The sequence below is a fragment of the Suncus etruscus genome, chromosome 11, assembly GCF_024139225.1.
Source record: "Suncus etruscus isolate mSunEtr1 chromosome 11, mSunEtr1.pri.cur, whole genome shotgun sequence".
In the NCBI taxonomy this organism is placed as follows: Eukaryota; Metazoa; Chordata; class Mammalia; order Eulipotyphla; family Soricidae; genus Suncus; species Suncus etruscus.
The window spans coordinates 55,273,032-55,289,943 of record NC_064858.1 but is presented as its reverse complement, the minus strand read 5'-3'; the positions used below and the strand labels follow the sequence as shown (position 1 = coordinate 55,289,943).

The 16,912-nt window shown below is 36.7% G+C and overlaps 1 protein-coding gene across 1 annotated transcript in view; it reads left to right on the top strand.

The window, feature by feature from the left end:
• Nucleotides 1-16,912, top strand: part of ANKS1B (ankyrin repeat and sterile alpha motif domain containing 1B) — a 1,587,094-nt gene that overhangs the window by 293,688 nt on the left and 1,276,494 nt on the right.

Genomic DNA, 16,912 nt, shown 5'->3' with positions numbered 1-16,912 from the left:
AACTTAGAATTTAGTAGGAGAAAGAAACATATAGCAAGTGCTATAATAGAAATAAGTTTAGACGTAGTGGGTAACACTAAAGATAGAGAACTTATTTATGAGCTTCATAAAAGTTAAGGCTTTGAATATTCAAAGATGTTAGATTCGTCCACTGATATACAAGACTGAGGAGTACAGCCAGAATTTCTCATAAAGGGAAATGCAACCAAAGATACTTAAGGTACTAAACAATATGATTTGGACTAGATAATAATTAAGCTTCATGTATACAAATGATATAGGGCAGGAAGGTGGTCAGGAGATATTACCATAGAGATAACATTAAAAATACTTTGTATATACCAATAATTTAATACTTGCGCTCTAGGCAATACATAAACATTGAATGCCAAGTAGAGGATTTTAAGCTTGAGAGAAAAATATGAAATTAAGAGAGGATACTTGGTAGGTTTTCATTTTTGGAGTTTTTTTTTTTTTAAGAAGTGTGGAAAGTGGAGAACACAGCAAAATCAGCTCTCCAGCGCCTAACCTCAGATAGGAGTGCCTCTGCCTGCAACGAGGGGGGCTAATTCCTGCCTGGCTCTGGGCTATAGCGGACTCTTTTACAATCGACACCTGGGGCTACTTCCTGATCCCCGGTGACAATCAAAGAAAAACACAGAAAAATAAATAAACAAACAAACAAACAAACAAATAAGAGCACAGCCACTCTGCTTCGCTCTGCGGCTGCGCACTTCTTATAGAACAAGAACCCTATCACAATACGGAGTAAGAATCACACTTCAAGTGTGGCAATGGGGAAACAACTCAGGACAACAGCATGCATAGAGGATAAAGATGGCCAAAAAAATAAAGATGACCCAAAAATGCCAACCACCTAATTAACCTCTCAAATAAGGAGTTTAGAATAGAAATATGAGGATATTTGTAGAATTCAAAGAAAGCATAGATTGATTTTCAGGTAGCGACTACAGACCATGAAAACCGGCTAAGCTTTGCAAAAGCCGGCTCCCTGTGTGTGACAACAGGAGGGGAAAATCCGCGAAAGTACACCGGCCCAGTGGGGCCCAACTGTGAAAAACTGTGAGTGTGACCTGTCTATGTCTGTCTACTGTCCTCTTGCGTGAAACTCTTGCAAGTGGGGCAAAAAGAGGCTCCAGAAACCTCGCTCGCCCAGACGCCATATTCAGGGAGGGACTACAGAGCATGAAAACCGGCTAAGCTTTGCAAAAGCCGGCTCCCTGTGTGTGACACCAGGCGGAGAAAATTCGCGAAAGTACACCGGCCCAGTGGGCCCAACTGTGAAAAACTGTGAGTGTGACCTGTCTATGTCTGTCTACTGTCCTCTTGCATGAAACTCTTGCGAGTAGGGCAAAAAGAGGCTCCAGCGGAGCACGGCCGTTCCACTTCGCTATGCGGCCGTGCACTCTTTCTAAGGAAAGAACTCCATTGCAACAAAAAGGAAAAATCACACTAAGAACAGCGCTATGTCACAGAAGCAAACATTTCTCTCTGGACTGTCTTCTCTGTTGCATGCTCAGGCCTAAGATTTGACCCAGTGTGAGGCTTCATCCATGGAGGACTCCCCTCCCTTAGAGGCAAGTCAGCCCATCCAGAAAGGGAGAAGCCAGAGGAGTGTGCTGCCTGCATCATATAGACAATGAATACCACCAAAACACGTAGAAAAACCCACAATACAAGTGTGACAATGGGAAAACAACGCAGGCCAGCATCAGACATACAGAATGAAGATGACAATTCTGAGGACCAGATAATGACCTACCAACTAATCAACCTCTCAGATAAGGACTTTAGACTACCAATATGGAAGATGCTCAACGGACTCCAAGAAACCATGGATCGAGTTGAACAGAACACTAATAAGAACCAAGAAAATATGAAGACAGAAATCACAAAACTCCAAATTGAAATAACATGTCAACTAACAGGACTGAAAAAGTCAGTAAACGAAGTGAATGACAAAATGGATAAGCTCTGGGACAGGGTATCAGAAGCTGAGAATAGACTTGGTTCTGTGGAAGATGAGATACATAACAATTCCATACAGCAGGAGAGATTGGACAAAAAACTTAAAGCAAATGAGCAGACAATGGAAAAATTAGTCAAAGAATGGGAACAGATGAAAATAGAAGTCTATGATAAGATCAACAGAAACAACTTAAGAATCATTGGAGTCCCAGAGACCCAGGAAGAAAATTTCCAGGAAGAATCAACGGTCAAGAACATCATTAAAGAGAAACTTCCAGAGCTACAGAATATATGTGATCAAATCCTGCATACCCGAAGAGTACCAACCAAAAGAGACCCCAGAAAAACCACCCCAAGACACATCCTAGTCACTATGACAAATCCCTCAGATAGAGAGAGAATTCTGAAAACAGCAAGATCAAAAGGGGAAATCACGTTCAAGCAAGCTTCCCTGAGATTTACAGCAGACCTGTCACCAGAAACACTCAATGCCAGAAAGCAGTGGTGGGATATTGTGACAAGACTGAATGAAATGAATGCTTCACCCAGAATACTATACCCAGCAAAACTCACTTTCCGGTTTGACGGAAGAATACATGGCTTCACAGACAAAAAACAGCTCAGAAACTTCACAGACACAAAACCAGTCTTAAGAGAAAAACTGAAAGACCTAATCTAAGACAAGACTACCCAAAAGACACACCAAATTTTGAAATAAAGATGGCGTTAAATCCCAGGACAATTCTTTCTCTAAACGTCAATGGACTAAATGCACCAGTTAAGAGAACAGAGTGGCTAAATGGATCAAAAAACTCAATCCAACCTTCTGCTGCCTACAAGAAACGCACCTGAATAGTCAGAACAAACATAGACTCAAAATAAAAGGCTGGAGAAAAATTATCCAAGCAAACAACACTCATAAAAAAGATTGAGTGGCCATACTAATATCAGATAATGGAAACTTTATACTCAGGAAGGTTGTAAGGGACAAAGATGGACATTTCATATTAATCAAGGGGTACGTAGAGCAGGAAGAATTCACTCTCCTAAACATATATGCACCGAATGAGGGGCCAGCAAAATATTTAATACAATTGTTGACAAATCTGAAAAATAATATCAATAACAACACAATAATTGTGGGGGACCTTAACACGGCTTTGTCAACACTGGATAGGTCAACCAGACTGAAACCCAACAAGAATATACTAGATCTGAGGAGAGAAATGGAAGAAAGAGGCCTAGTGGATATATATAGGACACTCCATCCCCAGAAACCTGGATACACATTCTTCTCCAATGTACATGGGACATTCTCCAGGATAGACTACATGCTGGCACATAAAACATACCTCCATAAGATCAAGAGGATAGAAATTTTGCAGACTACCTTCGCTGACCACAAGGCTCTGAAATTATTTGTGAACTCCAAAGGGACTCAGAAGAAACACTTTAACACCTGGAAGTTAAACAGCCTCATGCTCAATAACCAGTGGGTCCGAGATGAAATCAAGGAGGAAATAAAAAGGTTCCTGGAAACAAATGACAATAAAGACACAAACTATCAGAACTTATGGGACACAGCAAAAGCAGTACTGAGAGGAAATTTTATAGCTTTGCAAGCACACATCAGGAAGGAAGAAGGAGCTTACCTGAGTAGCTTAATGACATAGCTAATAGAACAAGAAAATGCTCAACAAAAGGACCCAAGAATAGGAAGACAGAAGGAAATAACAAAGCTGAGAGCAGAAATCAACGAAGTGGAAACTCAAAAAACAATCTGAAAGATCAACGAAAGCAGAAGTTGGTTCTTTGAAAAAATAAACAAGATTGATAGAGCACTGGCAAACCTAACAAAGAAAGAGAGAGAGAGAAACTTGATAACTCGTATCAGGAATGAAAAAGGAGAGATCACTACTGATATGGCAGAGATTCAAAGGGTAATCAGAAACTACTTTGAGAAACTCTACGCCACTAAAAATGAGAACCTGGAAGAAATGGATAAATTCTTGGACTCTTATAATCTTCCACGGTTGAAGGAAGAGGATGTAGCATATCTAAACACCCCCATCACCATTGATGAAATTGAAACAGTAATCAAATGTCTGCCGAAAAAAACAAAAGCCCAGGTCCAGATGGATTCACTAATGAATTCTATCAAACTTTCCAAGAGGAACTACTGTCAATCTTGGCAAGACTCTTTCATGAAATTGAACAAACAGAAACACTTCCAAATAGCTTTTATGAAGCCAACATCACCTTGATACCTAAACCAGACAGAGACGTTACCAAAAAAAGAAAATTACAGACCAATATCACTGATGCATGCAGATGCAAATATCCTGGCATATAGGATTCAATGCCTCGTTAAAAAGATCATCCACTACGATCAAGTAGGTTTCATCCCAGTAATGCAAGGCAGGTTTAACATCCGTAAATCTATCAACATAATACACAATATCAATAACAAGAAAAATAAAAACCACATGATCATATCAATAGAAGCAGAGAAAGCATTTGATAAGGTCCAACACCCATTCTTGATCAAAACTCTCAGCAAGATGGGAATGGAGGGAACCTTTCTCAATATAGTGAAGGCCATCTACCACAAGCCAGTGGCAAATATTATCCTCAATGGAGAAAAACTGAAAGCCTTCCCTCTAAATTCTGGCACAAGACAAGGCTGTCCTCTCTCACCACTCCTATTCAACATAGCACTGGAAGTACTTGCTATAGCGATTAGGCAAGAAAAGGATATCAAGGGAATCCAGATAGGAAAGGAAGAAGTCAAGCTCTCACTGTTTGCAGATGACATGATACTCTACTTAGAAAACCCTAAAGACTCTATCAAAAAGCTTCTAGAAACAATAGACTCATATAGCAAGGTGGCAGGCTACAAAATTAACACACAAAAATCAATGGCCTTTCTATATACCAATAGTAATAAGGATGAAATGGACATTAAGAAAACAACCCCATTCACAATAGTGCCACACAAACTCAAATATCTTGGAATCAACTTGACTTAAAATGTGAAGGACCTATACAAAGAAAACTATAAAACTCTGCTCCAAGAAATAAGAGAGGACACGCGGAAATGGAAACGCATACCCTGCTCATGGATTGGCAGGATTAACATCATCAAAATGGCAATACTCCCCAAGGCATTATACAGATTTAATGCCATCCCTCTAAAGATACCCATGACATTCTTCAAAGAAGTGGATCAGACACTTTTGAAATTCATTTGGAACAATAAACACCCTCGAATAGCTAAAGCAATCATTGGGAAAAAGAATATGGGAGGAATTACTTTCCCCAACTTTAAACTGTACTACAAAGCAACAGTTATCAAAACAGCATGGTATTGGAATAAGGATAGGTCCTCAGATCAGTGGAATAGGCTTGAATACTCAGAAAATGTTCCCCAGACATACAGCCACCTAATTTTTGATAAAGGAGCAGGAAATCCTAAATGGAGCAGGGAAAGCCTCTTCAACAAGTGGTGTTGACACAATTGGATAGCCACTTGCAAAAAATTGAACTTAGACCTCCAGCTAACATCATGTATGAAGGTAAAATCCAAATGGATTAAAGACCTCGATATCAGCCCCAAAACCATAAGATATATAGAACAGCACATAGGCAAAACACTCCAGGACTTTACAGGCATCTTCAAGGAGGAAACTGCACTCTCCAAGCAAGTGAAAGCAGAGATTAACAGATGGGAATATATTAAGCTGAGAAGCTTCTGCACCTCAAAGGAAATAGTGCCCAGGATACAAGAGCCACCCACTGAGTGCGAGAAACTATTCACCCAATACCCATCAGATAACAGGCTAATCTCCAAAATATACAAGGCACTGACAGAACTTTACAAGAAAAAAACATCTAACCCCATCAAAAAATGGGGAGAAGAAATGAACAGACACTTTGACAAAGAAGAAATACACATGGCCAAAAGACACATGAAAAAATGTTCCACATCACTAATCATCAGGGTGATGCAAATCAAAACAACAATGAGATACCACCACATACCCCAGAGAATGGCACACATCACAAAGAATGAGAATAAACAGTGTTGGCGGGGATGTGGAGAGAAAGGATCTCTTATCCACTGCTGGTGGGAATGCCGTCTAGTTCAACCTTTATGGAAAGCGATATGGAGATTCCTCCAAAAACTGGAAATCAAGCTCCCATACGATCCATCTATACCACTCCTAGGAATATACCCTAGGAACACAAAAATACAATACAAAAACCCCTTCCTTACACCTATATTCATTGCAGCACTATTTACCATACCAAGACTCTGGAAACAACCAAGATGCCCTTCAACAGACAAATGGCTAAAGAAACTGTGGTACATATACACAATGGAATATTATGCAGCTGTCAGGAGAGATGAAGTCATGAAATTTTCCTATACATGGATGTACACGGAATCTATTATGCTGAGTGAAATAAGTCAGAGAGAGAGAGAAAAACGGAGAATGGTCTCACTCATCTAATGGTTTTAGGAAAAATGAAAGACACCCTTGTAATAATAATTTTCAGACACAAAAGAGAAAAGAGCTGGAAGTTCCAGCTCACCTCAGGAAGCTCACCACAAAGAGTGATGAGTTTAGTTAGGGAAATAACTACATTTTGAATTGTCCTAATATTGAGAATGTATGAGGAAAATGGAGAGCCTGTCTAGAGTACAGGCGGGGGTCGGGTGGGCCGAAGGGAGACTTGGGACATTGGTGATGGGAATGTTGCACTGGTGATGGGTGGTGTTCTTTACATGACTGAAACCCAAACACAATCATGTATGTAATTAAGGTGTTTAAATAAATTAAAAAAAGAAAAAAATAGAAAGCATAGATTGATCTGAATAGACCACAAATATAGAAATTAGAAAACTCCAAACTGAAATAATGGGACTGAAAAATGCAGTAAATTAGGAAAAAATGTGTGGGAAGTGGATTTAGAGCTTTCTAGACTGGATTCCACAAATATGCTGCACAGTCCCTCTGTGAAATAATTTATTGATTTTGGAATATTGGAGATGTTTGTTGTCTATTATGTGAAGGAAAAGGAAGACATAAGTCCTATCATCAATGTTGGGGGGGCACACCCGGTGGTGCTCAGGGGTTACTCCTGGCTCTACACTCAGAAATCTCATCTGTTAGACTCCAGGGACCATATGGGATGCCTGGTTGGTGGGATGCAAGGCAAATGCCCTACTTCTGTACTATTGCTCTGGTCCCTGATCTTCAAATTTTTGAGTTAAGTTACTGAATAGTTAGTTATACCAATAATAAGAAATAGAGCTGAATATTGATTCTACAAACAACAGTAATAAGGAATAGAGCTGAGGAAAACTTACAAGACTATCTGGAGGGTTCAAGTTTTTGTATGTAGTTGATGCTTTCACTAAAACTATAAGGAAGCTAATTGTGTGATGACTGAGAGTAGACAGTTTACAGGTACATTTTAAAAACTTTTTGGAAAAAAAATGTTGGTAAAATTTTACAGAAAGGAAGACCTAATTAGGTACATTAAGGCAGAGATGAAAGAGTGAAGATAGTTGATAGACTGCTTTCCTAACTTTCATAGTGAAAACAAGGAGAGACATATTATTATAGGAAAATAAGGATTATGATAATGTTGGTATAATTCATGGGAAAAGTGAGCATCCTGATTCCTCAGTGGAAAGAAAAAAGTTGCTAAATGAGTACAATGAGGTAGAAGTAGGAGGGAAGAGCATCAAGAATACTAGGAGGGGATTAGTCATCCTAGACATGACAGTAAGGGATAAATAGGTAATATGAAAATAAAAAAGGCAGAAAGGGACAAATTAATATAGCTAATGTCTCAGAACATTGTCTTTCTCTTGGATATGGAGGCAAGTCATCTGAATTTAAGAGGTGAGAGTTTAAACCAAATATAAAGTTAGGAATGACTATCATTAGGAATAAAAATGGGAATGTACATATTTAATCACAGTTTTTAAAGCAAGCTGAAGGTATTCATCAGCATTTTGAATCATAGCAACTTAATGGACTCAAGGCAGCCTTGGTAACCCAGGAACTGTGGTAGTAGATGGTTGTTTATAGATACAAAGATAATCAATTAAATGGAGGAGGAGAAAAGAGTATGTGCATATTTAAGTATTAATTAGTTATGAGCTAGAAGAATAGAATTATTTTGTGTGTTTTTGTATTATTATTTTTGTATTGTTTTGTGTCACACACAGTTATACATAGGGCTTGTTCTTGGTGATGCTTGGGGGACCAGAGTGCTGGGGATCAAACCCAGGTCTCCTGCTTTCATAGCATGTGCTTAGCCATTTGAACTGGAAAGCTAGCACCTAGGATACAAATTTTACTTCAGTTGGGACTTAATACATTGGGAATTAATAATTTTAGTAAAGTTTTAATATTACCAATAGCACTCTTGCTGTTTTTACATTTTGAGACTTATTGAATGCACCATTTAACTAATAAAGCATACTAAGTAAAAAATCATGAGTATCAAATTTACAATAGATTTAATCTTGCTTGTTTATAGGTTTAGTGCTTTTTTAATAGAGTTATCTTTTTTTCTATTTAAATATTGTTATATGTTAAAAGGGACAACTCAAAGTGTTTTCTCTCTTACAGAATTTTTAATGATCAAACAAGTAGTATATATCTAGATTAAAACTCATTGTTTAGTACATTTAACATTCTCCATGGATATTCACTGTTGCCAGATAATAATGGGTAAAGGATCCCCACCAAACCCATTGTCACACCAAGGCAAATTTCAGTTTTTTTCACTCACAAGGACTCTGCTTTAGGCTATGTTTCAGTTCCAGACTCTAAGGCAGTTTAGGTTTGCTCATCATTCCTCCTTCTGAGGGTCTGTTTAAATGAACCCTGAGTATTAGGATGCTTAGATATTGATGTATGTGTTCAAGTGTAAGCCAGATTACAAAAGCACATTTATAACTGCAAACTTCTTGAATATTTACGTTCCACACATCAAAGCAAGTTACAGGACTGAGCAGATGCATAACAGAGAAGGAAATACATTTCAGGGAAGAGTGGGGATATGTTAATTTCTGATTGGAAACATCAGCTTTAGAATTAAAGAGGTAGTAGAGCAAGTAGAATACTTGCTCACAAATGGCTCATCTGGGTTTGCTCCCCAACATCCCAAATGGCCTTTCAGACACAGCCAGGAGTGATCCCTGAGCAGAGAGCTAGCAGTATGCCCTGAGACAAGCTGAATGTGGCCCAAAACAACAACCAAAAAAAAAATCAAACAAGTAACACACCTCATATCTTGGTTAATTATGACTTCTCAATACTATTTTATAATTAGCAAGAAAAGATAGCACCTAGATGAAACAATCTAATAATTTTAAGCTTAAATTTCACAGATCGGACTTAAGAGAAATAATAGTTCTAAAACTGAATGAAAATGACTGAAACATTTTCAGTTTCTATCTGTTAACATAATTTCAGAATCTCTGTTGTCTTGTATATTAACTCAGTAGTGTTCAACCACTGATCCATTGACCAGCGTCACTCTGCAGGCATAAAAAGGATGGAAACCATTGAACTTCTCCTCTGATCCAAATTGCTCACCCATAGACTACTATTACAAGGCAGATGCTGTCCTGCAGGTATAAAAAGGTTGAAGAATTTGAAGAATGCTTCATGAACTCAATCAACATATGCGACTTAGTATCTAAATTTCTAATCTTATTTTACTATAATATTTTAATATTTACCTTTTATTGCTCTTTAAATTTTATTAATATTCAATTTAAATAAAATCTTTTCTACCTTAAAGGTTCAGTTAGTTGAATTTGATAAAGTGCCTACTGAGATACGCAGAACTATAATAGTGATATACAACATTTACAATCATTCCCCCAGAGTTTCCATTCCTGTTTTGGACTAGTTCCACCCCTACATGACCACTGTTTTATTTTCTATAGCAATGTTTTTTCCTGTGAAATTCATCTAAATAGAGCTGTGTAGTATAAAAATAAAAATATGAAAATATCCACAAGTTGAGTGAGGCTGCCCCAGGGACTGTGTTTCTAACCCTTCAAGTAGATGGGTCTGATGAAACAGGGTTGCAGAGGTGAAATAATACACCAAGTCAGTGAGTTAAAGTTTTACTGGATTCTCCTTTTTGCCTCATGGCCTTTCTCTGCCATATGCAGCACTGCCATGTGCCCATTCTCCCGAGTTCAAAGCCAGACTCTTTCCTTATTGTCCAGAACCCCACCCATTATGGTGGGGGAAGGTTCAGTAATCCAAGTGGGCTATTACATACCAAAAAAGAGTTTAGGGAAAATGGAATTTGGTAGTAAGGTTCACTTTACAGAGTTTTAAATTTTCTACCTGGATTTTCTCATATATACAAATTAATTGCTTTTTATTACCAGGTAGAATTCAATTGTATAGATATACTACAATATGTTATCAATTTCTCTTCGAATGACATGCAAGTTCTTTCCAGGTTTTGGCTATCGTTAATAAAGTTATAAATATATTGCTTTTAAGTCTTTGTTTTTTTATTTATCTTTTGGGAGTGATAAACATGTAAGAGAAGATTATTGCATCTCATGCTATATGGATATTGAACTTTACTTCCAAAATGAACTTTAAATATTTCTTTTATACCAGTATAATATTAATATTCAGTTGGTCTGTACACTTGCCTTGTAATAGTATATCAAATTTCTTTAATGATAACCATTCTAGAAAAGTATATTGTTATATTTTGTTTGAAGTATTTTGGTGGGCCACAACCAGCAGTGCTTGGCGATTATGCCTGACTCATTACTCAGGGATTACTCCTGGTGGTGCTTTGGGGTCCATAAGAGGGTGCCAAGGATTGAATCCATGTCAGCTGCATGCAAGGCAAGTACCCTACCTGTTGTATTGTCTCTTCTGCTCATTTCATTATTTCATTTGCATTTATCTGAATTCATATTGAGCCTCATAGAATTTGTTCGTCATTTGAATTCCTTCAATGATTAAATATCTTTCAAATTTTGCCATTTTTAAATTGTTTATAGTCTCAACATTGAGCTCTTATATAATCTTGAAAATAGGTTCTTTAATAGATTGATAATTAAAATACTCCATCCTAGGCTTAGTCCTAGGATCTGAGAAAAACCCAAGACCACTAATTACAGATGGAACAGAACTTATAGAAGTGTAAAGAAACTCTATCAAAGGCTGTGTCCTATGACCTGTGCAAATACCAAGATTGCTAGTTACAGAGGCCTGATTTTATTATTCACAACTGAGCAAAAGTTTCTGGCACCATAAAAAGACTTTGTGGTGTGAAAATGAGCGTGCATGGAGCCTGTAGTTGTTCCCATGGCATTATGCTTCAAGGGTGGAGAAATCTGTATCTCTTAGGTCAAGGGAATTCCCTTTCTAATTTCCACAATACTTTTTCATACCTAATAATCTGGAAACCTCTTAGTTTTATACATTGGCATATGATTATTTCAAATTATTTTGTGAGGAAGAGTTCAGTTTATATTTACCCCTTATCTATAGCTAGACACTGTGTTATTTTTTAAACAAGACCTAGTTTCCTTAATGAATTCACTTCCCAGTCTTATTAACAATTTGACCAGTGGTATTTTTGGCATTACTTCATGAAATACTCAGTGGGCCTATTTCCAAGAAAAACTGGTGAAAATCATTTAAAAAAAACAAAACAAAACAAAAACACAACTTACCCTTACTGACTCTGAAATGGTCTTAAGGACTTGCAGGAAATGAAAAAAAATTCAAGCACGGTTTTTATTTTGTAGGAACAAAATGACTATTTTGTTCTGAACTTTGACTCCTTCCCTCATCCAAACTCATTGATTTAGAAACACCAATCCAGACTGGTTCAGCCTTACTGTTTTGTTCCCCAAATGCTCCCAATTTAGAGAATTGTTTTTAGCATTTCTTATTTATTTACAGCTACTTGTTGCTGAGGCCACTTCTGAATAATTGTGGACAAATAGTGGGATATCCTTATTCTGTCTAGTCCAACTTGTGAACTGAAGTGACTAACTTGGGTATAGTATTTCTCAGAATACTGAACCTTGATTACTATTGTCTTGCTTTGTAAGGTGACAGTTATACTCCTAGCATCATCAAAAATATTAGAGAGGGATCAGAGCAGTGGCGCAGCAGTAGGGCATTTGCTTTGCACCTGGCTGACCTAGGAAAGGACTGCAGTTAGATCCTGTAGCGACCCATATGTCCCCCAAGCCGAGGAGCTATTTCTGAGTGCATAGCCAGGAGTGACCCCTGAGCGTTACCAGAGTGTGCTCAAAACACCAATATATATATATATATATATATATATATATATATATATATATATAGTATATATATATATATATATATATATATATATATAGATTATTGCAAGGGGACAGTCTACTCTTTTCTCTTCCTGTTTCCCATCTGAGGACTCTGTTCCGAAAATAAAATGTCACTCAAAAATAAATGTGCTTTTACATCCATTAAACAACTCCATATTTTGGGGGGGCACACATGGTGGTGTTGAGGATTTATTCCTCAGGAATTAGTGCTGTCAGGCTTGAGGGAATTAATGGGATGTTGGGGATCAAATCTGGGCCAGTTGCATGCAAGGGAAATGCCCTTGCAGTACTACTACTGTACTAATGTACTACTACTCGTCCCAAACTCCACTTTTTAATTCAGGATATTTTGTTTGGAAAGAGAAACAGAGCATGAAAATAGTATAATTTTAAATTCAGAGAGGGGTTAGAACAAACTTCAGACATTGGCTTTGGGGAACTCTACCTTCCACAAAGCTTGAATTTAGTTGTCTTTAGAGAAATTTAAGTCCCAGGGCACTGTTGAAAGCATATGGGCATGATCATACAGTTAGAGTCAAAGAGATTCCTACCTACAACACTTTTATACACAAATGCAAAACTTCTCTACTTTGAGGAGCAGCATCAGATGCTTACACTGCAGGAAGTAAATAAACTTCAATGATATTCAAAACAAATAAACCTTGAGATCAAGCCTCAGAATAGAAGTTGGGGATTATATAGATATCCAAAATGTCTATCTAGTTTTACATTTCAAGGCATATAAAGAAATGGAAAAGACAGCCTAGCTATTGTAAATAAAGTCAGCAAAGGATACTGCCTGTGAGAATGACGTGGCTATAGTAACTGTGTTTAAGGAATGAAAGAAAACTCTTACTAAAGAATTTTAAAGGAAGCTATGGTGACTAGTTAACATCAAAAGAGAATATAAATGATGAGAGAGAAATAATGACATAATAGAAATCCTGGAGTTAAAAAATGAATAGACTGCTATGAGAAAACTCACCAGAGATAGGAGACAGAAGATTTAAATGATCAGAAGACAAATCTAGCAAACCTGAAAATAGAGATTATGCAGTATAAAAAGCAAAGAGAAAAAGTATGAAGAGGGAGGAACAGAAAAGATGAAAAAAAAACACCTGAAAACAGTGGCTGAAACTCTCCAAAAGTACTGAAAAATAATCCACACATCCACAAAGTTCTACACTGCAAGTAGGATAAACATAAAAATCCACAAGGCAAATAATGGTCAATTTTTTATTTTATTCCTTTTTTATACGACAAAATAATATCATTTAATTCATCATTAATATGCAATGTTTTTTCCTATTCTTGAGAATGTACTATATTTACTGTCTTATATTTGATTTTTTTTGAAAGGGGGGTAAAGTTTCCTGTCACTTTTCATTCAGTCCAGTTCTTCCAACTCCTTACTTTAGGTGTTACCTATTTTTCTGTGCGGTGTGTGTGTGTGTGTGTGTGTGTGTGTGTGTGTGTGTGAGAGAGAGAGAGAGAGAGAGAGAGAGAGAGAGAGAGAGAGAGAGAGAGAGAGAGAGAGAGAGAGAGAGAGAGAGAGAGACAGCATGAGGTGTTAAAGACCCTTCCCACTACTGGGGCCTGAGTGATGGTGCCCAACGGCAGGGCGTTTGCTTGCACACGGCTGATCCAGGATGGGCCGCGGTTTGATCCCCAGCATCCCATATGGTTCCCCAAGCCAGGAGTGATTTCTGAGGGCATAGCCAGGAGTAACCCCTGAGCATCATCTGGTGTGGCCCCAAAATCAAAAAACGAAAAAAAAAAAGACCCTTCCTACTACCGTTGATGTTCCCCTCCCAGGTCAGTAAGATTAGTAATTCTTTGTATATTTTGGTGTCCCTTCATTTAGTACATCAATGTTTGAGTGACCTCTTGATTTCTTCATTATTCCATAATCATTACACAATTCCCAACCCTGCATTTTACCACCTTATTTAATTTGAAATCTACTTTGTCAAATATAAATATAGCCATGCCAGCCTTTTAAGGCTTTCATTACTTATAGAATGCTTTCCATTATTTTCTCTTTGAACTTATAGTTATCAAAGTGTAGTGGATTTCCTGGTTTTTTATATTTTCTTGTTCATCTTGACACTCTTTGCTGTTTGATTGGCTAGTCAGTTTAGGACATGAATGCTTAGTGAAATTAATCATATAGAATACCATAGTACCATTTTTTTTTTGTTTTGGCCCCTGCAATCTCAGGGCCTGGCTCTGCTCTCAGTGATCACTCCTGGTTGGTTCAGGGCACCATTTGGGGTTCTGGGGGTCAGGTCTACATAAGCGTGTGCAAAGCAGAGCCTTATCCACTGTGCTATCTCCTTGGTAGCCTTTTTTTGGTATGGATTCTGTGTGTTTTAAAATTTTTTAATTTTTAAAAATTGTGTATTTCCTTCTGTTCCATCACATTTTATTTGCTTCTTATTTTTCTCCTTTTACTTTGTTTTGAAGTTACCAAAAACTTTTAATCTAGAGTTCTAAGATTATATACCATTTTAAATTTAAAACAAATAAATCTCAAGTTTATTCTAAGAGACTCCAATATTATTCTGTTCCCATGTATGTTTTGATTAAAAATATCTATTACTTCTGAGTGCAGTTTATTTGCTTTTTATAAAAGACCATTCAGTCTTTTTCACAATGTATTTAACCTGTTATTTTTCTTGAAAGCTTTTTGAGTAAACCCATGGAATCTGAGGATAAGGCTGGATATAATATTTTTGATTGGAGGCCTTTCCCATTAAAACTATTTATAAAAGGTAATTCCCTTCTGGCCTTTAGAGTTTTAATTCTGAAATCTGCTGAGTCTTGTAGAGGGTGAGTTTCCTTATTTTGGTTGTTTTTCTTCTGTGGCCTTTTAACATTCTTCATTATTGGCGTTTGCCAGTTTAATTATAGTGTATCCATGGTGTGAAACTTTTTTGGCTTATTTTGTTTGGAACTATTTGATCTTCCTGAATCTGGATATCTCAATCTTCTTTCTTAGTTTGAGGACATTTTTAGTGATAATTTTATCAAATATGACAGTTTTTTAAAAATAAATTTTAAGAAATTCAAAGATTTCTGCCTCTTTTGTTATCCACTGGAATACTTATAAATGTTTTTACTCTTGATGCTGTCCCATACATCTAACATTTTCTTCATTAAATTCTTTAGATGTTTTTCTCTACCTTATCTTAAAGTTCACTGAACTGATCTTTAATTTCTGACATTTTACTATTGAGTTTCTGTTACATTTTTAGTTCATCTACTGAATTTCAATTTCTCTTTGGACTTCTCTTACACTTTGCTCTGGTTGAATTTACCTTACACTTATTTCCTAGTTTTAATGAACAGTATTATTGTTGTTTTGAAATATTTATCAGTGAGTTCAGAAATATCTGATATATTTGGGATTTTTCTCAGGCTTTTGTCTTCATCCATAAGAGCTGGTGAATTCCTCTCTGTTTATTATTTAACGCATATTGGGAGTAAAAGTCTGTGTTCCAGCTATCTGAATCCATGAAAAATTTTTGAAGAAAACATAGACAAAAGATTCTATATTTACTTCCATGATGTATTCAGTAATTCAACTCCAAGAGCAAGGAAACAAAATCTAAAATAAAGAATAGAATAATAAACAATGAAGCATTTGCAGTGTGAAATAAGCTTTCACTAATAACAATAAGTCATCCTACCAAATGGAGAAAATATTTGCATAGAATAAACCTCACAAAGATTAAATATTTTAGATATATTAAGGATTTCGCAAAATTCAACAACAAAAATCCACAAACAATTCCATCAAAAATAAAGAGAGGAGGAGGAGGAAAAAAATAAAGAGAGGAGCACCCAGTCATATGGACATTGAGTGGAAATAAAACGTGATCAGACTTAAGCACCAAATCCAAAATCAATAACACCAGAATAGATACTCAATCTACAACAAGCTATATACAAAGGAAACCTCTGATACCAGCAGTCCATGGGCAAAGAGGGGAGGTATGAGATGCATCCTGGTAACAGGGGTGGAGGGAGGACAACACTCGTGGTGGAAATGGCTCTAATTCATTGTCACTATGTATCTTAAATATTACTGTGAAAGACTTGTAATTCACTTTGATCACAATAAAAATTATTAAAAAATAAGGAGAGGAGTTGACACTAATTAAAAAACATAGACATGACCCACAGTTACATTTAAAAAAGCTCATTGTGACTTATTATCATAAAAATTCAAATTAAAACAATAATTTAATATCACCTCACACCATGAAATGCTCAGAGATACCAAATATTGATGGGATGTAAGAGAAAATTCTCATTAATTATTGATGGGTATATGAAGAATAAGTTACAAGGAGGAAAAAGACCTCAGGAGGGTTAGAAAGAAAAAACTAGAGACTAGACATTGTCCAATAAAGCAAACTTTTAGATCATGACCAAAGAACTGAGGTGTTGTTCAAGAGGGTTCAGTGGGTATGAATATGCTGAAAAGATCCAATGAATTTGGATGGAAAAGAGTTGGCAGTTGGCAGT